Genomic DNA, 18,186 nt, shown 5'->3' with positions numbered 1-18,186 from the left:
TCTGTCCTTGAATTCTGTCTTCTCTGGGAAGATTCAGTGCTTGAAAACATCAACTCAGTGGCAGGAATAGTGGCATGACTGGTTGCCATTTTCCCTAGTTGCCATTTGTCCTATTCTCTTCCTCTTCAGACATCCTATGTCTGGCATTGACCTTCTCATTCTTCTCTCTGAGTCAACATCTTAGAAAGCAAGCTGAATTAAAGAAGCGATATCAGAGTCATGGCCAAAGGGCCAGAATACCACTGTTGCACTAATAGGTTTATACACAAAATATCACTGAGGGTTTAAGTATTTAATTAGAACAGAAATGAATATTAACTCAATGAAAACAACATCAACCACATTCCTGTTTTCAGATTCAGTTGTTGCTCAGTCATTTCCAACTCTGTGTGACCCCATTTAGGGTTTTCTCGACAAAGATATTGCTTTGATTTAATATTTTTTTACTTTGGCTCATTTTACAGATGAAGAAACTGATTTGCTCAGGATCACATAACTATTAAGTATCTAAGTCCAGATTCAAATGTAGGCAGAAGAGTCTTCCCCACCTCAGATCCAGCATTCTATCTAATATATCACTTAGCTGCCTTATCTGAGGACAGTTTCCTTCCATTTCCCCCACCCTCACCCCAGATGGATTTGGGTCTCAGACTCCTCAAAGATCACATCTCTAACAGTGAAGGCATAGATTCAGGCTCTCTCTCAGTCAGAAAATACCCCTGGATGGTCCAAGGGCTGAAGACTTCAATGAAGGACCAGGTTTGTGTCTAAGATTGCCTATATACTATACCTGTATAATAAGATTTCCTTGATATTATGGTCTATAATTTGTCCCTTTCTCATGGCTCTAGTTATGCTGTCACCATGATGTGTTTGGCTCACCTTGTCTCAAGCATTACTTGCCTTATTCCTATATGCCATTGATCTTATCATCTTCATTGTCTTGACAGAACCCCACCCCAAAATCCTCAGTTGATGGACCAAAAGGAGGTTGAAAGCAGTATTTATCAGCCTTGATTGGGAAAGAAAATCTCTAGCACTAAGAATTTGAACCATTTGAGCTTTTGTTGAGCTAAAAGGGAAGAAATGTATGCATAAATACTGTATCATGATCTATTAGATGCATACATTTTGAAAACCAATTGTTAAATATTTATTACAATACCACTGTTTATGAGATACATTTCTCACAAAGAATTATGAAGTAGTGAAAACTATTCTTTTCATTTGATAAATAGGGAAACTGAGGACTAGAAGAATAGTGGTTTGTCCAAGAGTAAACCACCCTACCAAGGAAGCTTAGGGATCACTGAATCAAATCCTTTCATTTACAAAGCAGGAATCCAAGCTTGTAAGAGACCTAGTGACTACCCTAAAATTCCACTACTGTTCAGATACAGTTCGGTCTCAACCCCAAATGTCCAGTCTCTCAGTCCAGGGATTTTTTTTTCATTTCTTCTACCAATGCACTTGTCAAAAAGTTCCAGTAAAACAGGGACTCTATGCCTTCTTCCCCATATTGTTCAAGGAAAAAATCAGTCTGACTTCTCAAGATTACAACATCTTAACAATCATAAGTGTGGCTCCAGTCCAACTTCCAAAGAATCTCAGCTGTTGATTTGGAAGATTTTAGAAGAGGAGGGGGGCTGGGGGGGGATGTTCTGCACAGCGAGATCCCACTTCTCATGGATGAATCACAGGAAACCTTGCGTCAACAACAGAGACAGTCAGACGTGCTCCCTGGAGAGACTCTGAGAATAGATTTATAGAATTAGAGCATGTCAGAGCTGGGAGGAACCTTTAAATACAGAATTTCAGAGATGGGAGGGACCTTAGAACACAGAATGACAAAACTGGAAGGGACCTCAGAACTCAGAATGTTAGAGCTTGGAGGGATCTTGGAACACAGAATGTCAGAGGTGGGAAGGATTTTGGAACATAGAATCTCAACTAGGAAGGCCCCTAGGACATAGAATATCAGAATTGTAAAGGACATCAAAACATAGAAAGTCAGAGATGCAGAAAATGTCAGAGCTCAGAGGGTTCTTAGAGAACACTTATTTCATGATGAGGAAAATGATTTGCCCAAGGCCTTACATTGAGGTGATAGAAGAGTCAGGACTCAAAATCTGGTCCCCTGATCCTGTTCTAGAGAATATGGAGAATCTATTCTCCATCTCCCTTTCAAACAAGTGTCTTGTGAAACAGTGGTGATAGGGTGAAGTGGTAACTCAGAAGACATTACTTCAGGGATTTCTCACCAACTCATGTTGTGATCTTAGGAAAGTCTCTTCTCCCTTGGCCTCAGTTTCTTAATCTGATTCATAAGAAAAGCTGGGGTTTTCATGGGCTATAAACTTGAAATACATCAACAGTATGATGTTAAAATCATCTTAGGTCATATTAAAAGAGCCATGGGGTCCCCTTTTAAGTATTAGTCCCACTGTATTTTGCCCTGGTCAGTCATATGGAATATTGCATCCACATATGGACACCTACCTAGAATATGTACAGAAGAAAGCAAACAGAGTGATAAGGAAACAGATTTTGGCATACAAGACCAGTTTTATTAAACTTAATTCAGTATGTGAGACGTCCTTAGTATATAGAAAATACTGGGCAGTGGAGAGGCCAACTAAAAACTAAAAAAGTCTTCCCATGGTCATCTAAGAAAAAAGTGAGTACTAAAAGCTGGGGAAATAATAAAAAGCCTTCTCAGGAGAAGACATCTGAGCTAGGTCTTAAAAGAAATCTGAAGAGTCCAAGAAGCGGAAGATAAAGTAGGAGAGAGGAAATAAAAAATATCAGGAATGGGAGCAATGAACAATCCAGATTAGCAAGACCATAGAGTACTTGAAGGAAGATGTGTTCCCTTACCATTGTGTCCAGAAATATATCATGTCCTGGGGACCCATCTTCTATCCTCAAATCTTGTACAGCTACTGCCCACCATCTCTGAAAGATAGGTCACCCCCTTTACTCTGACAACTGTGAATACACACAACTGTTCTTTGCCTGACAACATTATTCCCTGTCCACTGATAAATACACAGATAACCTCTGCTGATATGTTCCCTTCTTTTTAAGATTTACTATTTGAAATTTAATCACAGAAATTAAGGGAGAAGGCACCAAGTGAGTTGGACTTCCACCCTCCAGATGCTGCCTCAATGATATCACTCTCTAAATACCACAGCAGGTGTATTGGTTTAGGTGTCTGGTCAATAAATATCTGATAATTAAGTCCCCAGGGACTTAACTGAACTTATCCTTGGTGCTAGTCACATCCCCAAGAGGAATGTCTTTAAATCTCTTAGGGACCCTCAACTTTCTCCTGTCACATTACCATTTTGAACAAACTCTACCCTGGGGTTTCCTCATTGTTCACTGCTTCCCGGAAGCCATCAATTTGGGAAGAACTTCAGTGAAACTGGTCTCCTGGCTGTTCCAAGAACAAGATGCTTCATCTCTCAGCTCTGGGCATTTTTTCTCATCATCTATTTTTCTCTGCATTTGTCTCTCTGTCTCTATATCTATTCAACCATCTATATGTCTAAATATGTATTTATTTTTCTATATAAAATACATATGTAGATACTTTCTATGTAAGTATGTATCCCTTTGTCTCTCTGTCTCTCTCTCCCCATGTTTCAGTCTCTCTGTCTCTCTTTTTCTATCTGTGTATCTCTATCTAGGAAATGTTCTGTACCTGAGAAATTGGATTGGCTCTGAGGGTTTGTAGAGTGCTTCTGGGGCTCTGGTTTTGGAAGGAGTCCTAGTAACTGGAGTTCAAATCCCTGTGGTATGCTCCATGAATATGGAGGCCTCTGTCATTGTTTTTCCCCTTCAATTACTTCAGTGAAGGCTGAATAATACCCACATGTGGCAAAATGTTCCAGAACAAGAGGGATTTTAAACCTAATCCCTGAAAAGGCCTAGGCCAGCTTTAAACTAATCCCAGAAAGGGCCTAGGCCAAAGCCCCATCCTCCCCAGTCCAGTGAAGAAAAAGGGAAATTTCAGAGAGGCCATGGTATAGGATCATTGGAGCACTATCCACAAGATAACAAGTATTTATTAATTGCTTGCTACATTCCAGGCATTGTTTTCTCATAGAGTTTGGTGACACACCTGCCATATATGTTAGTCAGTTCTGGGTAAAGAGGGCTCCAGCCTGGACCAAGGTGAAAGTTGCAGGGAGGCAGATTCAGGCTGGATGTAAAGAAAAACACCAAAGGCGATGCAGCAGGAGAAGGGGTTGGTTGGCAGGTTGCCTTTTCTCCACCCCTGAAGGTCTTTAGGTGGAGGCTAGATGATTCTGAGATACTTAGAGCAGTTTCCTATTCAGGTATGGGTCCCTTCCAACTCTCAGATTCTCTGATTCTGAACAATGCCAAGTTGGGATGGAGCTAGGCAGCAAAGGGTGATCAAATGCCAGGGTCCTCAAGAGCTTGGTGTCCTAGTAGAGGCAGGGGGAAGAGAGAGCCCTGAAAGAGAAGCCAGGGCTCTGCCCCCTGGACTTCTGACCACTTCTCTCCCCGACTTCTCTTGTGAAATTGGCTGAGGCCTAAGCAACCTTCAGTCCCTTGGGAATTGCAGCCTCTTTTTATTCCCAGGGATGAGACTAAAATACTCAGAACACTTCCTCTCTGAATTTGAGTCTGACTTGAAATCTTATCACCATCACTTGCAGGTGGCTTCTGTAAGATACTTTGCTGCCAAGCTGCAGAAGTAGAAGGTAAAGTTCAGGCAAGAACTGAAGGTAATGTTCAGGAGGATCTCATGACAGGCCACCCAAATGAATTCTCAGAAAGTAGCCTAGGCAAAAAAACAGAACTGAGGCAGTGTGGGGAAGTAGGAAGAGCCTTGGGCCTGAAATCAGACTAGGGCTGGACTCAACTCTTACCTCCAAGATTTAGTGGCCGAATTACCGTAGAGAAGTCAATTTTCTTCTCGGAAGCTCAGTTTTCTCAACTTTTAAATGGGAACAACACTATCCATTACTACCTAACTCAGAGGGCAATTTAATTGAATTTTATAGAAGAAAAGGTCCAAAACTATGAAATTTTTGAGCTAGAAGGGAACTTCAAACAATCCTTTCTACTCAGTTGCCAAGACTTTCTTCTTTACTCCACTCTGACCACACCCAGAAACAATCATATTCTTGATCTTGCCAACATCACCCACCATTTCCCTACTTCCATGTTTGTGAGCTCCTAAATTCCTTTATAATCTTTGAGCTTTCCATCTGTCTTGCAACCTCTAATCCTATTCTTTGTTCTCATCATTTCCTCCATCCCTCAAATCTTTCCCAAGCCATATCGCCTGCATTGGCAATATTCTTCTCCCCTACATATCTCCATTCTCTGATGAACCAGTTCATCTCTATGATCTCCCTCACCACCTTGCCATATCCCTGATCTCCACAATCTAAACTCCAGTTATTCCCACCATAAATTGCTTTCATACTCATGAGTTGCTGTATGAAGTTGGAGAAAATCACAGAATTGTATTGACTGGGTCAACTCTAAGTTTATATTGCATAATCTCATTTAAGCTCTTACTAAATCAAGACAATCTTTTTGCACCTTTCTAATCAATCCAATATCCCTCTCAGGACAGCAGCTGTTCCAAGCTATTTCATCCCTCCTAAAGCTTTCAAAGGCACTCACTATCCTAATCCTGTCAGCTCAGGATTTCCCCTTCATCCTTCAATGAAAAAAATTAAGGGCTTTCACCGCTCCCTCTTCTCCTGTCCTCTCACTCATATCCTCTCCCACTATCTCCTCCTTCACCTCTGTCTCATATGAAGAGGTAATAGAATGATCCTATTACCATTTCCATTCTCTCTGTAATCTTTAAATCTCTCCCTTTCTACATACTGTCTTTTGGCTGCCTACAGATATCCCTTACCCCCACATGCAACTACTAGTTCTATACCCCAAATGTACAAAAATTTGTACAAAAATACTTATAGCAGATTTTTTTGTGTGTGGTAAAGAACTGGAATCTAAGTGAGTATTTATTAATTGGGAAATAGCTGAATAAATTATAGCACATAAACATAATGCAATTCAATTGTCCTGTAAGAAATAAAGGAGATGGTTTCAGAGAAACCTAGGAAGACTTGTTTGAACTGATACAGAGTGAAGTGAGAAGAATCAGGAAAAGTTTATTCAATAGCAACTACATTACAAAGATAAAGTTTTGAAATACTTAAGAATTCTGATTAATGTAATGATTAACCATGATTTCAGAGAAGCCTTGTTGAAAAAATGCTACCAACTTCCTGAGAGACTAAGGGTGAAGACTAAGACATATTTTTAAACATGCTTATTTATTACAAGGGTCTTATTTTTCTTTTTTCTTCTAATAGAGAAAGATGAGAAAAAATATTTTTATTTGAATTGAAAAAATAATAATTGAAAAATATAACAAAAAATTTAAATGATAAAAGGAAGATTTTTAAACCATCATTTTATCCAACCACTCCATCTAACTATTATCCTATATTTTGCTTCTCCTCAGTTCAGTTCCTTGATGAAGTGATCTTTTCTCTCTCTGTCTCTCTCATTGTCTGTCTCTTCTTCAATCTCTTCCTAATATGCTCTTCTCTCCATTAGTTTATTACTATTCTCAGATCTTCCCCATTCTTAAAAATAGTTTCAAGTGACCTTGCAATCCCCTCAAGTTTTCATTCTGTATCTTTCCTACCTTCCTAGACCTTTTCTCCCTAAGAGGTAGCTAGTAACACAGAGGATAGAGTGCTGGGCCTGGAATCAGGAAGACCTGAGTTCAAATCCAGTCTTAGATACTTATAAGCTATTTGACCTTCAACATTTAATCTCTGTTTATTTCAGTTTCATCAACTGTAAAAATAGAAAATGTTGCTTGTCTTTCATTTTTGAAAAGGACAAATGACACCATGATGTGGGGATAAAACAGTGAATGATGGCTGATATCTCGACTTGTGTGAACTGAATTTAAGTAATACAGAGCTTCTCAAAGTCATCAGCCTCACTCTCACTTATATAGTCTCATAAGACTGAAAAGTCAAGTTGTTGGATGATGGCCCACTTATACAGTAGATGACCTTGGCATCTTCAATGTCTGACCAAGCTCTAAGTGTTTCACAGCACCTTCATGACCTTCATGGCCACTGGAACAAATTGTTCTCATTCATGGGAAGTCTTCACACACTTGGGTTGAACATCTTCCTAACCCACTGATTGGGTTTTAGGACCATCTGCTGGGATGGTTTTACCAGGGTATGGCTGATACTCATGCTATAGCTTCTTGGAACTACAGGTGAGAGTTGGGTAGTAAGCAGACATCAAACATATATAATCAGCCCTGAAAAGGGCTTGGCAAACCCTCACCAGGAGTGCTAAGTCCTTCTTGAACACCCCTTCACTTCTCAGGGTGAAGATCAACTAAGATAATATTTGCAAGAAGCGTTTACTACAGCACCCAGAATAGTAGGTACTATATAAATGCTGATTCCCTTCCCTCATCCCTTCTGCAACAAACCTTTTTGAAAAACATTTATACTCACTAGGCTCTACTTCTTTACCAGATTACTTCTCAATCCCTAGTTATACGACTTATCCTGTCACTTGTCTGAAACTGCTTGACTTACAGTAAATCCAAGGCCCTTTTCAGAGTCTTTTTAGCTTTCCTGGTCCCTCTGCTTCCTATGACACTTTCCACCAGCCTCCCTTGGCTTCCAGAGTATGTTCGTTCTATTCTTCTCTTCCTATCTTATTGTTCTTTTTCAGTTACCTTTGCTGTATCATTGCTCATCTTCTCTCCCTTCTCTATGGGTGTCCTTCTCTTGGTGATCTCTTTGTTTCCAAAGGCTCACATCTCTCTGCAGATGACTCGCAAACCAATACATCCAGTCCTCATCTCCTTCATGAAGACCAATTAATTAGAAGGGTTTTTTTTTTAAATAAGCCAGGTATGAGGTGATAAGAGCCTGTACTTGGATGGTGGCTGTGGGAGTAGCGAGAAAGGAATATTGTAAAGGCAAAAATAGTAAGTCTTTAGACCCTCATCACTTTTTGTATGCATTATTGCAATGATTTCCTTCCCAACTATTCTCCTTGTGTCCAGGCTTCTCCCCCTCTAATACATCCTCTACACAATGGCCAATGTGATCAGTCTGATCATGTCATTCCATCATTCCAAACCTTCCAGGGGCTGACTTCTTCTTGCCTCTGGTGTTAAAGGCTCCCTACAGTCTGGCTCCAACTTACTTCATATCATTTCTCCTCTCTTCCCTTCCCCTACTTGCTTGCCAATTTATTCCTCACCATTGTTATGCTCCATGAATTCATACAAGTCCCTCAGAACACTTATTTTCCTTCATTGATGAGTTCAAGTGCCACTTCCTCCTTGAAATGCTTCCAGAATCCCCAGTCCCCCAGAAGTTGATTTTTCCCCCTCCTTAAAAGACCTTTTCACCTCTAACAATTTATCTCAATAGAAATGAATCTCCATGACAGCAATCTCCCTTGCCTCTCTATTCCCAAAACCAGAATGGGATCTTGCATACTATAAGCACCATAATAAATATCTGTTAATTTTGCTGGACTGACTTGACTTGAATTCTTGTCCAAGCTCTTGTTGGAACCCAAGAACACTTGTTCTTATGCTTTGACTCAGTTGCTTCCTCTCATACTCTGATCCCTAAAACCAAGTCCCTGTTCCTTATCTAGTAACCAGTCCCTGAGATAGGATCACAGATATCGAGCTAGAAATGACCTTCTGGGTCATCCTGTCCAGTCTTCTCATTTTATAGCTTTGAGGCATATGGATGACACAATGAGTAGCAGAACCAGGGCGACTTGAGTTCAAATCCAGCCTCAGATATTTACTAGCTGTGTGGCCCTCAGTTAGTCACTTAAATGCTGTCTGTCTCAGTTTCTACATTTGTAAAATGAGACTAATAACAGCACATAGTCTTTTTGAGGATAAAAATGAGATATTTGTCAAGTGCTTTGGCAAACCTTAAAAGACCATTTAAATAAAAGTTGTTTATTGTTGTTGGCATTATTATTAGCATTATTGTTATTGTTGTTGTTAATGGAAAACAGATCTAGAGATGTTAAGTGTCTTGCCCTCGAACAAATAGGTAGAAAGTTACAAAGTAGAGTTTTTAGAGTTTAGGACTTCCTGTTACATTATAGTCCCTATTCTTAGCCTCAGTTTCCTATTCTGTAAAATACAGATGAGAATCTTTTTCCTTCCCACATGACAGTGTCATACCATTATCCCTTATACATCACAATTTTGCCCAAAGTGGTTTCTATATATTGTAGATTGGCATGATAGTATTTTATAGTTTTAAATTTCTTTTTACAGAGTATTTTTACTCAACATTGATTCACATATAGGCTATGACAAAATACTTAAGTCAAATTTCACAATAAGGTACTGTAAATACATAAAAGAAAAAAATTCAGACTTCTCTGATACAATGGAAGAGTAAAAAAATTTTACATGAATTTTTCAGATCAATGAGCAGGAGGGGGTACCATGCCTCTCACCCCCCCCCCCCCGCCAAGATGTGGAAAGAATAACTGTAGAGAGGAAAGTGCTTTGTAAACCATAAAGTATCATTGTCAGGAGATTTAGGTAGCTGTCCTCCTTGAAATGAAGGGGTTAGATCAGATGATCTCTCAGGTTCTCTGTTTCTTTTCAGTTCAGTATTAGGACAAGACTAGCTGCTACAGTTAAACTGTATGTGGACCATTGAAGCTCCTTCGAGGAGGGTGGGGGCAGAGACCAGCCTGGAAGATCTTTGATCTGACTACTGATATGGAATTAATGTTAGGCTTCCCAGATATCTTACAGGGAGCATCTGGTTTGGGTCATGAGTCTGAATGAGTATGTTTCATACACATACACACTCACAGACATGCATTGGTGATTTCAGGGCCCAGTCACCCCCTGGCTATCTCCCACCTCCCCTGCCCAGGGTGTCTCATAGATTCTCCACCCTCCTCTCCCAGGGAGAGGGAAAGGGAAATTTTCTCCCTCTGGATCATCTTGCTCCAAACCTTGAAAAATCAGCATTTGTATTGAATTAGTAATAGGCATGTCAGAGTATCAGAGAATTATTGAGAATAGACCTTAGAGCTTGAAATTTTAGATCTCAAAGAGTCCTTGGAATACAGAACATAGATTAACAGAGTAGGTTGAGACTTTAGAATGTAGAAGTCAACTAGGTGGTGTGTTGGATAGAGCACCAGGCCCAGAGTCAGTAAGGTATGAGCTCAAATATGGCCTCAGACACTTAGCTAGTGAACTCTAGGCAAATCATAATCTTCAGTTTTGCTTCATTTTCCTCATCCATGAAATGGGGATAATAATATCATCTGCCTCCCAGATAATAATTATAGAGTGCTTGGCACATAGCTAACGCTATTTAAATTTTAGCTACTATTTTTATTATTCTTATTAGAATGTTACAATTGAAACTTAAATCATAGGATTTTAGAGGTAGAAGAATTATTAGAAGACAGAATAACATCAGGGAGGGACCTCAGAGCATAGGATTTTAGAACTGAAAGAGGTCTTAAGATATAGAATGTCAGAGCTAAAAGGATATTTGCAACAAACACAAAATGGCAGCGCTGAGGAGTATCTTACAATATAGATGTTAGAGCTGAGGAGGAAGTGTAGGGGCTCTTAAGACATAAAATATTAGCATTGGAAGGCAATTGAAAGCACCAAATGTCAGCTGGGGGAGAGACCTCAAAACACAAAATTTCAGAGATGAAAAGAATCTTAGAATGTCAGAGATAGAAAAGGCCTTGGAATGTAGAATATTGGAGTATGGTGGGACCTTTAGGTAGAGAAAGAATATCAGAGTTGGAAGGGGTCTCAGAGCATAAAATATCAGATATTGATAGGGTGGCTAGATAACACCAGGGCTGGAGTCAGAAAGATTCATCTTTCTGTTTTCAAATCCAGTCTCAGACCTTATTAGTTGTATGATCCTGGGAAAATTACTTCATCTTGTCTGCCTCAATTTTCTCATCTGTAAAATGAGTTGGAGAAGGAAATGACAAACCACTTTTCCAAGAAAACTCCTAATGGGGTCATGAAGAATCTGAAAGTACTGAACAACAATCTCAGAACTGGAAGGCACCCTAGAACAGGGTTCAACTTCTGCCAGTTTTTGCAGTGGTCCATGAGATAAAATTGTTTTTTACATTTTTAATTAAAATTTGTAAAAACAAAAACAAAAAAACAACATTCTTAGCTTTGAGCCATACAAAAATTAGCTTCAGGTGAGATTTGGTCCATGAGCCTGTAAATTTGCTGTCTTGGAACAAAAAATGTCAGAGCTGGAAGGAACCTTAGAAATCAAGTAAGTCAATCTCCTAACTACATACTGAGTCCCTGAGAGGAGAAAGGACTTGACCAATGAAATACAATGTGGGAGTGATGAGATATCATGATGTGTGTGTGGGGGGGGTAGTTGATAAGGTATCATGGAGTGGGAACATAATTCTTACAGCCATAATTCTTACAGTAACTTGAGCTTGAGTTATTGACACTACTCAAAACCCTTTACTTCTCTGAATGAACTTCCATATTTGATTGGGGGAAACTACCCCACCCTCCCAGAATTCATAGGTCCTTAGATTTAGAGCAGGAAAGGAATTATGGATCATTGAGTCTTCTCATTTTACAGATGAGAAAATTGAGGCACAAAGTAACACTGCCAGTGTTTCAGGTGGAATCTTGAAGTCACAATCTGTGCAGTAGGTAGAACACCAGGCCAGAATGCAAGAGGACCTGAGTTCAAATCTGGCCTCCGAAATTTGCTAGCTGTGTGTCCCTGGGCAAGTCACTTCACTCCAATTGCCTCCTCCACACTAAAAAAAATTGTTTTGCTGATGCCAACTCTAATGACCTACCCACCATATCATGTTGCCCACCAATTAATCAAGCATGGATTAGTCAGTTTAATATACAAGGGAAAATACATTTATAAAAGAGAGAGTTCTTGGGAAACAGGAGCTATTTTTTACCCAATTCCCCTTGCTTTCCTCCTAGATCTCTTCCAATATATGGTCACATCTACATAATAATAAGACTTAACATTTATATAGCGATTACAATGTGCAGTCATTGTGCTAAGAACTTTACAAGTATTATCTCATTTGATGTTCCTCCATAGATCTGGGAGGTAGTTGCTGTTATTAACTACATTTTACAAATGAGGGAACCAAGGTTAAGTGACTTACCCAGCATTACACAGATAGTCAATGTCTTTGGTTGGATTTAAAACTCTGACTTTCCTGGTTCTAAGATTGGCATCCTATCCACTGTACCACCTACTGCCCAAGAATTGTCCCCCGGCTAATAATCCTTTACATCTGCACAGAAATGTGCAGAAGAGAGAAGACTTTCCCTTCCATTCTCATCTTTGAACCTCCCAATCTATATAGTCCCCTGGGGAAGATGAAGTAAGGGGAGACATTGTCCCCATTTCACAGAGGTAGAAATTGAGATCTGGAGATGCAAAATAACTTGGCCAAGATTAGTCCAGATCCCCTGGTTGTCCAGGCCTATTCTCTTTCTACCTATACCACAAGAGTTCTGAAGAGAAGGACCACCGAGGAATAAGGAGTTAAAAAGAAAACTATAGTAAAATCATTTATCACAGAGATTGGGCTCCTCTGCTAGGAAACTTCCTTGCTTCTTCCAGGCCTGCCTCTCCTCCAGACAGTGAGCTGGCCTTCCCCCAAGTCAGGACCAGGGCTCTAATCCCTGAGTTTGGTGGAGGGGCCTCCCAGTCATTCCAAGCAGTCTTTGCAGAGCTGATGGGCACTTAAAGAAGGCAGCAGGGTTAGAAGATGAGGAAAGAAGGGCCTTGTTCCAGACTGGTTACAAGGGAGGTAATGCTGTCTCACTCAGACTAATTGAAGGCAAGGGGAGGTCAGATTGAATTAGTGGGCAAGACTGATTTCTAGAATTATTTGAAAAGAAATTCAGCTCTGGGACTCAAAGCTCTTGAATATCAGAGCTGGAAAGTAACATTAGAATAATCAAATTAAACCTTCTTCTGCTCCCCCCCCCACACACTCCTCATGACTCCACTTCACAATGGAGGAAATTAATACTCAAGGAGGAAAGAACCTTCCAAGGTCACTCAAACATCAAGGGCAGGGCCCAGGCTCCAATCCAGACCTCCAAATTCCCCACTCAGGACCTTTTCCATCCCTCCACATTTACAAGTCCTTTGCTGGATTCCAGATGTGTGGTGGGTCCTCTCCCCAAGCAGACAGAGAGCTTATAGATAGAAGGTAACAAATTTTCTCCCTGTCTGAGCATACCATGAGAACTCTGTTCTGTTGAATGGCCCGTCTAGAAGCAGAACCGAAATGCCACTGCCCTGTCTTTTTTGTCCTTATTGAACTTTGCCCAGGGAGCTTGGGAGGGGTGGTGGTCCTATGGTTTCTTTGCTCCCTTCCCTGAGGTCTTCCAGAGCATAGAGGGCTTGGAATTGTTGAAGGAGAGAGTCAACTTCACCCCAAAATCTGCCACTGGCCCAGTTTCAGTTGGTTACAGATTGGATTGTTTGCATGTTGTCTCTAGAATTTGAACTTCTTTTGGCTGGGAACTATTCTCACTTTTCTTCATATATATGTATATTTTATGTATATATATCAGCTAATAACAGCAAACATTTACAAAGTACTTTAAAGTTGGCAAAGTATTTTTACATATCATTGGACTCTGTGCTAAACCATGAAGTTCATTACAAAACCTAGTCTATGTGGAAAGGACACCCTTCCCCTGCCTTTCACTAGTCCTGGCCCCAGTTTGAGCCTCAGCCCCAGCCAGCATCACCCCATCTCCCTCCCATCTCCTGGCCCAGCTGCTCATAAAGTTCCAGGTTCCTTGCCAGCACCCAGGGGTTGCTCAGCTGTCAGTCAGACAGCTTCTGGGTGGTTAAGAATGGACACCCTCTGCTGGCTTGTTTCTGGTTCCTCCTGGTCCAGAAGGAGACTCCCATCAGGCCAGATTCCAGGACCTTCTAAGCCAGCTCTTGGCAGATGGAGTTGGACTCTGGCCAAAGAGTAGGGGCTGGATTAGACAGTTGAGTAGTCCTACCTACCCATCCTACCCCAGATGCTAAGGCTCAACCTGAGACCTCCCAGATTTTTGGTTCCTCCTTCACAAGGCCTTTCCAAGGAGTCTCTAATTTGGAGCAGAGCTAGAAGGGGATAATTCTGGAGCAGTCCCCCAGCTTTTGATTTGACTGGAGAATAGAGTATGTGTGTGGAGATGCTAGAAGATCAGTCTCACAGGGTCCCAGAATCCAATGAGAGATGATTTTAGGGAATATTTAAGTCTGAGATTCTTAACCTTTTTTGTGTAATGGACCACTTTGGTGGCAGGCTGGAAAAACCAGTGAAGTGTAGGCCCTTTCTCAGAATCATCTTTTTAAATACATGAAATAAAATCCATCATGATGTTTGTCCTTTCTTGAAGAAGACCATGACATTGGGGAGGTGATGCCAAGAAAAGCCCATGAATTTGAGTGAGGGGGTACTGCTCTAAGTCACCAACCTCACTTTCTCCTCCAGAGCCATCTCCAAGCCAGATATAAATCAGAACTACTGGAAATGACCCTGAATATGAAGCAATTAGTTTTAAGTGACTTGTCTAAGGTCACACAGCTAGTAAGTGTTGAGTGTCTGAGACCAGATTTGAATTCAGTTTCTCCTGATATAAAATAAAATACAAAGGATTACAAAGGAAACTAAACATACTAAACTATAGCTATTAAAATATTTATTAATTATTAATCAATTATTTCTTTTAAGTTAAGAACCTCTGATTCTGGTCAACACCTTCATCTTATAGATGAGGGAATTTAGACCCAGGGAGATTAGATATCTGAAGTGACTCAGTTAAGGTATAGGGTAGAGTATGATGTGAAAGACAACCAGCAAAAGGACCATATTCTCCTATCTACCCCCATAACCATCTGCATTAGCTGGCTAGGGAAGGAGGGAAGAGAGAGTAGAACAGAGTCATAAATAAATGACCATTCAAGGCAAAGTATGAAAAGAGCTATAAAGATAGGCAACCAAAAAAGGGGATGTGGGGAGGTGCCCAGAAGAGGAAGAGATCATTTCCAGATGAATCACTTATACGTAAATAGTTTGTTCATTTATTAAATTTCTGGACAATAACACATTCCTATGGTTTTCAAACCACCTTTCTCACCACAATCTTATGAGCTAGGGATTTTGAAGAGATGAGAAAACTGAAGTCTGAGAGATGAAGATTTGTCCATAATCATATAAATATTAAGTGTAATTTTGTTACATTTATTACATTATTACAAGTATTATTTTATTAAGGGTTAATAATAATAGCTGGCATTTACTAAAGTTTTCAAAGTACTGTCTTCATATGTCATCTTATTCAATCCTCACAATAATCCTGTGAGGGAGGTACTCTTATTATAACCAGATTATTATTGCATATTATATTATTATTATTATTATTATAAACAGATGAGGAAATCGAGGCTTAAAAAAGGTTAAATAACTTGCCTAAGGGAATACAGCTAGTGAACATCTGAGACAGAATTCAAACACAAGTCTTCCCAACTGCAGATCTCCTAGTCTACGTTTTGTACCACCAAGCTATATACCAGAACTTGGGGCTCCTGATCCTGGGATCAGGGAAGGCTTTCAGGAGGAGGTAGTCCCAAAGTTGAGCCTAGAAGGCTGGGTAGAATTTCAAAGATTAAAGTAAGATAAGTGAAAGCAGAAGGTGGAGGAATTCCAAGATCGGAGAAGAAAAAAAACTTAAAACATTCAAGTATATTGGACCAGCAAGTAAAATAGGTACCTATGCTCCTTCTACATGGGATCTCATTTTTCATTAGCCTTTACATAGATTGTCCATATTGCCTCTTCTCACAGCTCTGGCACCTCACCTCTCGCAAGCTGTCTTGGATTTATTTTATGTGTATTTTCCATTTATTTATCTGCTCATATGATGGTTCTCAGCTTAGAATAAAAGTTCCTGGAGGGGACTGACTGATTCATTCTTTATACTTATGTCTCCAGTGTCTAGAATGCAGTAAACATTTAATAAATTCTTGTTGATTGGTTGATTGATTGATGTGAGGGCAGCCATGGGAAAATTGAAGGCAAATTGTAGAGAACCTCGAATTCCAATTGAGTTTGACTTTAATGAGCTAATGTTGATAGATAGGTGGAAAAAATATGAAAGCAAAGGCAGTAATAAATCTCTGAATGAGTGAGAAGATCATTTAGAAATGATCTAGTCTGGATTCCTCATTTCACAGATTAGGAAACTGAGGCATGGAATGAAACAACTTGCTACAAGGGCATTAGTGTGTGAGAGTGCAATATATGTTTGTAAAATAACTGTTAACTGATTGATTGAACCAGAGCTGGATGGAAAATGGCCTGGGCTCTCTTATGACCTTCCTTTTCCCTGGTCCCCATGAATCAGAATATCCAGAAGGGTGGGGACAATGAGCAATTGTCGAAAACCATCAGGGTTTGTCCAGACTTGGCTTGGGTGATTTTCCAGTAAGGGAAAGGATGCAGGAGCTTCCCTGGCCTGGCCTTCTGAATAACTAGACCCTCTAAGCAGCATCCCAACAAATCTGGTTACTAGGTCGGTTGCTAGAGCCCTATCATCAGACACTGCCCTCTCTTTTCCTCCCTCCAAAATAGTTGTAGTCCAGGAAATCAGGTCACCAAACAGCCACATGCCTGTTATTCCCTTTCCTTTTCTTTTACAGAGAGGAATCCATCAAGCCACTTCTAAACTCTTGTTGAACATCTTGTAGAGTTAACGCTCAGGCTAGAGTCTGGATTCAGGCCTTTGTATGGCCTTTGTATGAGGCCAAATTCAATTTGATTTAACATTGGGGTCAGGACTCTGTCTGGGAAAGGGTCAAGGCTCAGTTGGAGTCAGGCTAAATACCAACTGAGTTCACAAAACATGTGGGATGACCAAGGATGTAGTCTGGGTCTGGGATTAGATTTCAGATTGCATCTTGGATTATAGAGTGACTAAGAATTTAAGGCTGGGAGAACTTTAGAGATTATCTCTAGCCAAAGCTGCTTAGCTTTTATTTTATGTTTTGCTTTTGTATCAAGGATCCTTTGGCTTTCTGGTGAAGCAATACATAAAATAAAATCCATAGTTTTACAAAGAAAGCTACTGTATTCCCATCTGTTATCAAAATATTGAAAAAATAAATTTCTCTACACCCTGAAATCTATTCAAGATCCAAATTAAGACTCCCCTTCACTCTATTCCTATTCTCCTTCTTCCCTCTAGACCAGAATTAGGGAACATTTTTTTTGTCAAGGGCCAAAACTTAAAAATTAGCCTGATATATTTAGACAAACATTTAATTAATTCACCTAAAAAAATTCCCAGATTTATTGAATTTCAAGTCCTGCCTGTAGTTGCCTTAGCAATATTAGACCAAATGATTTTGATGGCCTTATACAATTCATCTTACTGGCCAGATATTCCCCATCCCTGTTCTAGACCTTCTCCTTTTCTTTCCTCTGGTGTAGGGTTTTTTAGCCCTTTTGTTGTTCTTTTTTGGGTTTTTTTTTGACAGTCTGGGAATTCTAAGGACTCCTCCTCAGATAATGCTTTGAAATGAATAAAACAAAATACCTAGAATTACAAAGGAAACCAATTATTCTGAAATACATTCACCAAACTATTTAAAAACTTAATTCATGGACTCCTTGAAATCTGTCTGTGGACCCCAAGTTAGTAATCCCTGCTCTAGTCTTATTCTTCTTTCTTCCTCCAATCTTTTCCTTCTTCTAGTCATAGGAATGTGAACCTTTTTGTGGTAATCAAAGGAAGTTCATAAACCCTTTCTCAGGAGAATGTTTTTTATCTGCATAAAGTAGAATGCAAAGGATTACAGATGAAATAATTATAGTGAAATTAAGATTACACTTTCTTCCTAGCCAGGTTCATGGGCTCCTGAAATCCATTCCTGAACCCAGACTAAGAAATTCTGAGTTAGTTGAACCCTCTCATTTTATGGAAGAAACCCAAGCCTAGAACTTTAAAAATCAGACCCAAGTCCTCTACTCCAAAGACAAGCATTGGGAAAAGATCAATATGTTGCCAGG

The sequence above is a fragment of the Macrotis lagotis genome, chromosome 1 (genome assembly GCF_037893015.1).
Source record: "Macrotis lagotis isolate mMagLag1 chromosome 1, bilby.v1.9.chrom.fasta, whole genome shotgun sequence".
Classification (NCBI taxonomy): domain Eukaryota; kingdom Metazoa; phylum Chordata; class Mammalia; order Peramelemorphia; family Peramelidae; genus Macrotis; species Macrotis lagotis.
Note: the sequence above shows the minus strand (reverse complement) of the source record.